This window comes from Aulostomus chinensis, chromosome 9 (genome assembly GCF_037954235.1).
Source record: "Aulostomus chinensis isolate RoL2024-O1b breed Wild chromosome 9, RoL_Achi_v1.0, whole genome shotgun sequence".
Taxonomy (NCBI): Eukaryota; Metazoa; Chordata; class Actinopteri; order Syngnathiformes; family Aulostomidae; genus Aulostomus; species Aulostomus chinensis.
In genome coordinates this window covers 11593064-11599255 of record NC_141328.1, presented here as the reverse complement: position 1 = coordinate 11599255, position 6192 = coordinate 11593064, and positions in this window count along the sequence as shown.

Below are 6192 nucleotides of genomic sequence, written 5' to 3'. Positions count from 1 at the left end.
AGAAACTTCTTACCTCTTCTTCGTGAAGTGACTGTGCTAACCACTGCACCATGGTGCCGCCCTACACATAATTCAGTGACTGTAAAAAGTATTTCTCTGGAATTAGCTCTAAGACACTCACCTCAAAAATATTTGCTTGATCCACCATTTCATCTTCTTTCCATAAAGTGGTTCATCTGGGGAAAGCCCAATTACAATGTAATGTTTTACTTTGAGATGTATTTAAAACACTGCAATTATTTAAATCTTTATAAAATCCCCTTTTAACCATATTTATACTTAAAAATGTAGTTGTTGGAAAACCAATTTATTATCATATTATCACATTTCATACAGCATCTCAAATATATGTAGGTTTTAATACAGTATGACCACAAGAAACTTTCACTGTCGCACTGACATACTTTACAAAAGGAAATACATTTTGTCATCTCACTCATGATATATAAGATTTAAATAAAAATGAATTCATCTTAATTCATCATTTGTAGGCTGGAAGGCCTTGGCTATACTGAGTGCTTTCTGAAGGTTAGAGAATAACTGCTGAGAGCAATTCATTTTATTCCACATTAGAAAAGGTTTTTTTGTTTTTTGTTTCTTTATAATCAGATAAAGTCATTCATAGATGATGAGATACTGAAAAAAATAAACTGATACAATGATTGAAAGTAGATGCATAACTTGACACATTCTTTACAATAGCTAGCAGGTCATTCTTCTTAGAAAATAAATATGAATCCTTCAAACATGAAAGCTTGTTTTCAGTGCACATGCTGGTGTACACACACTATTGATTGTTCAAAACATTGAACATCAACATACTTTTGGCTATTACTGTGTACTGTATTCTGGTCAGAAACACTGACAAAATTAGAATAGGAAGAACCAAATTCAAAATGCATGTGTTTGTGTGTGTGTCTGTGTTTGTGTGTGTGGGTGTGTGTGTGTGTGTGTGTATATTTGCATATGACGGACAGAACTCACGCATTTACAAAAAAGGTAATTGTACCGTGCCATCATTTTACTTTTTGCTTGCAGACAAAATATATACTTATAACAAATTTAAACATTATATTTGACTTATACTTTATTTGAGAAGATGTTATATGGTGTGGTGGTGCAGTGGTTAAACACTGTCACCTAACAAACAGAAGGTCCTGGGTTTGAGTCCCGGCTCGAGCACAGGGATCCTTCTGTGTGGAGTTCGCATGTTCTCCCTGTGCCTGTGTGGGTTTTTTTCCGTACTCTGGCTTCCTCCCACAGTCCAAAGACATGCAAATGGGGAGTAGGCTAATTGAATACTCTAAATTGACCATAGGTGTGGCTGTGAGTGTGAATGGTTGTCTGTCTATATATGTTGGCCGTGTAATGGACTGGCAACCTGTTCAGGGTGTACCCCACCTCTTGCCTGAAGGCTGCTAGGATAGGCCCATCCCCCCGTGACCCTTAACAGTATAAGCGGTAGACAATTGATAAATAGATGGTTAGATTATATATTGTTTCATTCTTAGCTTATCATATGAATGTAATTTGTAAATTGAGCCCCTTCTCTGTAGAATTGTATAGGCAAGGAAGGCCTGTAGGGAGCTATTTTATTTGTGATGGTATCATTATGTGGTAGCCATAAAAGTATTTTGTGATCAATATTTTTGTACACAATATTACATCTAAAAAAAAAAACAACATGTTTAATGCTCAGATTAATTTTTACTTTTGTAAATGTAAAGGTTTGTGGAAAAGAGAGGGAATTAACAGTACCCACAGCCACAAGGGGGCTGCAAAATTCAAGGATCATTTGCTTAATCTACGGATTTGCTGATCTCATCTACAATGAATTTGTACTTTTATGAATATAATGCAAGCTTATAGCAGTCTTTTGTGAGTATGTCCACAGTTTGTGATTAAACAGTTTGAGAATTCAAAAGTTACTATCATGTAAGAAAGGATGATGAACGAACAAAAGAAACAATCACTGTCTATCCACTGAAAGAGACAGGGCCCTAAATGTGTCCAGCTTAGGACCCATAGTTGTACAGGGCAGGCCCTGTGCCTGCACAACCAGAAGAAAGACACAAATGATCTTTTTACAGACAAACTATGCTGTGACAGTGTGAAAAGCTTCACTCTACTGGAATAATAGGCACAAGATGTTTCATGATGTTGTACAGTACAAATAATTTCATGAGAAAGTAACATGACAGATATGACGATCTGGCAATTTTGGCTATGAAGACAAGAGGCCTCCTTAAATTGTCCTTGAATATTCAGTTCTGTAACCGTCCTCCTCACCCTCTTCTAAACTCCAAGTCTCCCCCTCCATCTCTTGGTGGCCAAATCAAACTCACCTTCCTATCGAAAACATCCCTCAAGACTTCCACCCTCCAACCCATCCCATCCCCTGCCTTGCACTCACTGAGCTCTGTAGGCTGAGAGGAAAGCAGGAGTCGAGCCCTCAGGACTACTTTGTTAATGCTCTATTCTTTTTCTCCTGACCCTTGTTCTGTCATTGCTCCATCCATGTCTCCATTTCTCCATTCCTCTATCCTTCTGTCCTGGGTGTAAACACTTATCCTTTCATCTCATTATTTGACCCACTTTTCCTCTCTCTGTGTTTCAGTTTCTCTGCTCTTTCAATGCCTTAGAGCAATTCTTGGATGGTGTATTGATTTGGGTTTCTATATACCTTCACTCACATCCTCTCTCTCTCAGACTCCCTCTCTATTTCTTGTGTTCCCCAGTGTACTGTAATGCTCAAACCTCTTTGATCTGTGTGTTTGTGTCTGTCTATCTACTGCTTTCCTAAATGTCTCCATTTACTGTAAGCTCTTCCATCAAGATGCTCTCCTTCTCTCTCTCCTTTCTCTCCCTCTCTATCACAGACACACACACACACACACACACACACACACACACACACACACACACACACATTCAAAGGTATCTTGTTTGCCTCAGTTGTATAACAAAAATGAGACTGTAATCTGCTCATCCTCTTCTCTGAGTGTTCCTGTGTATAATGTAAACCCACTTGTATTTTTTTTCCTCCATGTTAACTGTGGGCTGTGTGTCAGGCTTGTTTTGCTGTTAAATCATCATTCTGAGGAAGGGCCATGCAGCTACAAACCAGGTACTTTAGTGGATTTACATACAAGTGGGCCTCCACAAACTCTGCAAATACGCACACACAAAGAGCAAACACATCCAAGAGGAGGGGCTTTACTTTGCTCCCACATACAACTGAGGGGAAAGGAAATGAAATGCAGAAAAAATTACAAACCAAATTAGAGGAACTGGTCAGGCAAGGAGGAGATGCAGAGAGGAGTTGAAGGAGGGGTACTTGAATGAAAGAAAGGCTAAGACAAAAACAGCCAATGATCTGAGGAGGGAGTGCCTCAGAACATACCCAGGATCCATCCCCAAGAAAGCTGCTGAGGGAACAGAAATATGAGTTAAACTACAAGATTGGTTCACAGAGAAAAAGAAGCACACAGTACAAAACGTGTGAGTTGTCTTGTTCAACCATCGCCCTCTAACTTATCCTCATTTGGGTGATCTTAACAAAAGCTGCGTTCACCTTCATTTTTCCCTGTCCCAATGGTCAACCTCAGACATCCACCACCACCCTCTCCTGACTGACACACCTTTTTTGTTACAAAAAAACATAAGTATGATGGCAAAATAGGATTTTTGGAACAACTTACTAGCCTTCATGTCTCCATTCTGATAAAACCTCTCCTGACAGATGCATCCCACACTTTCCCATTCAGCTGCTTCTTCTTGAAGAGTGAAAAAATCTGGGAAATGTTTTAACTGTGAAAGAGAAAAATCAGCAATGTGGGGCAGGAGGAAAAACTGATAATATATCATAGTGGTGATTCTACCTTTTTCTTTTAAAACAGCATCTAATCATCCCATGACACATCAGGCACTCAAACTGCACCAGCATAATGGTTGATGACTATGCTGCACATACAACAACCCTTCCTCAGTGAGAAGACAGTCAAACTGAGATGCTTACACATTTACAACCTCCTACAACTGTGACCTCCGCCCCCATCTTCTAACTCTTTCCCATTCTCCCTCTTTCATCCTTTTTTGCAGAGCCTTCTCCCTTTCTCTCCCCGTCTTATGTTGCCTCATCTCGTTCTCTTGTTGGTGTAAGTAAGCAGCTTAAACACCTACAGGGTGTGACATTGGGGCCCCACGCGCCTCCGAAAGCAGTCAGTGCGGGTGGGAGAAGGCAGCATTGAAAAGGAGAGCATTTTATCTGTCTATTCTCTCAAGCCGGCTCTGCCTGGCATCGTCGGCGCAAGTGTGGTTAAGGCATAGCCAAGGCTGTCCCCTCACATTAGCTGGGGCTGAGCTAGACAAGCCATCATAACCCCCCCCCCCCCCCCCCCCAGAAAACTGTCCTATGGTGCTCATCTTAACACCCCCCCTTTCCTCATCCTCTTTCCTCCTCTCCTCTCCTCGCCTCTGCTCAGCTCTGCCATGGGCACCGGTCCCCAATCTCCAAGGTGATTATGACAAAAATGAACGACCCCCAGGAGACGGGGCCAGCGGAGATAAGAGAGAAATAAGAGGATGGCACAGGGAGAGAACAAGGAGGAGGAGAAGGAGGAGGAGGAGGAAGGGATTGGAGATAGATGATGTAATAGGGTTTTTTTGGCTGTACATTATGATTTGGGTTGAGAGTCATCACCACCAGTTCATATCAGCCTGTATCTTTCTGTAGAGAGATATAGATAGATAGATAGGTAGATAGATAGACAGATAGACAGACAGACAGACAGACAGACAGACAGATGGATGGAAAAGGATTGAAGATCATTTGTTGTGGCTGTGAATGGGGTCGTGACCTCACATAGTCCAAAGGGTCAGTGTCCCTGAACTCAAGAAGGTCATTAAAGGGAGAGAGAGAGGTCTGATGGAGGAAACTGAAGGGGGGATGCTGTTAACCCCTTCCCCTGCCTCCATGCAGAAATGAGAGAAAGCAATGAGAACAGAAATGTTGTGGAGGAGAAGAGATGAGAGGTCATATTATTGTAGCATAGCAACCCAGGTTTCAGTGTGGGTTGAGGCAAGCAATGATATATAATATTGCTGAGAGGTTAGACAGCTTAGAGGAACCTTTCAAGATGGATGTGGAAAGAGAGGTGCACTTTCTGCACAGAGGAGGGGGAGGGAATTGAGCAGAGATGGTGGGGAAGAATAGAGTCAATAGAAAAAAATAGCCAATACTCCCCTTCTCTCTGACTTTCTCTCTCTGTCTGCCTTCCTCTTGCTCTCCCTCCGCTCTGTGCATCATTAAAACAAGCAGAGTTGTGTTCAGAGCGTGGGCCTGCACTGAGACGGTGACCTCCACAATAAGAAGATGTTCTTGCTTCAGGGAAGAGAAGGTCATTTTGTACTCCTCTCTTTTCTCCTACTACTTCCAGTGGAGTAAATGAGATTAGGAGGGGGTAGGATTGTGGAGAAAGGGATCAAGAGGGTAGACATGCAGACAGAGAAACAGAGATAGGAAGTTGCAGAGGAAAAGAGGGCAGTTTGTTATAGGATTCATAACACAGAGAGCTAGTCAGCTGAAACCTCACAAAACCAGGGTGTGAAAACCCTGCAGTACATGCATATTTTTTCATTTTTGAGCATGACTATTCCAATCATAATATTAGGAAAAGGCATGTTTTCTCCACACATGCCGATGGACACAATGTGATCAGCCAGGGCTTTTGTCCTTATCAGAGAACACCATAACGTGAGAGGTGATGATGTGCAGCCGCGTCCAGAGGTATCTTTCCGTATGTGCAGACAATAGATACAACGGTCTGCCCCTGTAGGGAGAACAAGAAGTCCCACGGGTGACATGAGGACAGGCCTTGGTGTGAACAGCCCAAGCTCCCCCTCACATGTCGTTTTCACACAGGAACCAAATGTGTGGGCAGCAAGCACAAACACATTCTCTGTATCCTCCGGACGATTATACATCCTTTTAAATCCAATAACCTCACTTCATTCTGCTTCTCCTTGTGTCATTTTTCATTTCAGGTCATTCAATTACACTATTTTTGAGAAATATGATCATTCTTTGGCTTCTTCTCCTTTTTTATTAATACCATCCTTCCTTCTCTTCACTTGCCCCTTTCCTTCTTCGCCTCTCATGGACCTCATTCCCATTAATGTTCTCTTTCTCTC